Genomic DNA, 1,736 nt, shown 5'->3' on the forward strand with positions numbered 1-1,736 from the left:
AGAAGTAGTGAAACTTCTTTTCTCCTTCTTTTCACCTGATACCGTTTCCTTCTTAACAAAATTTTTATTTTCTTTTTTATTTTGAATATATAGTTCTCTTTTTTATCCATACATTCCTCACTACTTGCTTCCATTAACTCCCACATTCTTTTTTACCATATTCTCTTATATTGCTTTTATAATTCTCTCGGTCTCTATAGTATATATATATATATATATATATATATATATATATATATATATATATATATATATATATATATATATATATATATATATATATATATATATATATATATATATATATATATATATATATATATATATATATATATATATATATACAAAATCTGTTTGTATTCTTTTTTTACTTTTCTTTTATATTCTTCCCAATATTCAGTCCAACTTTTATACATGAATCTAGCTGTCAAATGATTCTCCCATAACTCCTTTCCTACTTTTTCAGACCCTTCCCTTCCATAAACAACATGTAACTTTTTATACTTTTCCCTGTCCTGCTATATTCTGTATTTGTTCCAACTCTAGCTTCATGATCAGAAAATACTCCTTTAATAACACCTCCTTTGATTTCCTTTAATGTCTCTGAAAAAAAAAACATACACCTGGATTTAGCAAACTTCTGTGCAGGAATAGCTTATTCCTGCACAGAAAGACCATTTCCATACAGCATGGCATGCATATGTATGAAGGCACGCTGCCATGTTCTAAAACGAACACGGTTCTGTGTGTGAGTGCAGGGGGTGTGTCTGAGAACAGTGCTCTCACAATACACATGCTCCCTGCATTCCATAATTGCCATATGGCAATATAATGGCAGCAAGAGTGTCCACGGAATACCTCTCAACCTCTTAGAGTAAGAAATCTGGAGAAAGCAAATATGTCTGGATCATACAGACTTAAAAAGTTGCTAGAATAACAGGTCATGCATTAACATGAATGAAGGGTATGAAGTCTAAAATGCAAATGTCTGTCAGTATTTTCTAACTGCAATCTTTACTGATTTGCCACTAATCCACCCAAAAGCCACAATTCTATGAAAAATGGACCAAAAATATAAGGCAAATATCTGGGTAGTGTGTGACAATCTGTACAGTTGAGAGGTATGGCGGACAATGTTAGTGTCCATGGAGCATACCTCAAATGCAAAGCCTGCCATGTCATCACCATTGTAAAAGCACAGCCCCCCACAGATAATGTTGCAAAATCAATGTGCATACCCCTACAGTGCAAAAACAAAACACAACAGTTTAAGTTTTTTTCAGTCCCCAATAAAGTTTAAGCGTAGCTGAGTGTGTGTGCACATCGTGCAGCTCTGCTCAGCCTAGCTTACACATCATAAGGAGCTAAATAGGTATATACTCCAAAACACAGCAATGCAGAAATAGCAGTGGTTAGACAGTTTACCTTGCAAGTAGTTGCTCTTGGTTCAATCACCAATAAAGCCACTTTAGATTTTACATGTGAAAGCGGTACATAATTTATTTTTTAACAATTAGGTAGTAAATAACACATATTTGTTAACCAGATTAGTGTAGTGGGTCCAGATGTGATGTGTCAGTGTAATAAAGTTGTGAAACCCCCATATAAACACAAGTGACCCATACAGTATAGTCACACAAGAATAAATTTAATGAAAGCACATTGGCGGATGTCAGGGAAGGTAAACAAATTTATAATATGTCAGGAATGATGAATTAACCCCATACAGGTGGTAG

This window comes from Protopterus annectens, chromosome 12.part0, assembly GCF_019279795.1.
Source record: "Protopterus annectens isolate FY-2018-M chromosome 12.part0, PAN1.0, whole genome shotgun sequence".
Lineage (NCBI taxonomy): Eukaryota > Metazoa > Chordata > Ceratodontiformes > Protopteridae > Protopterus > Protopterus annectens.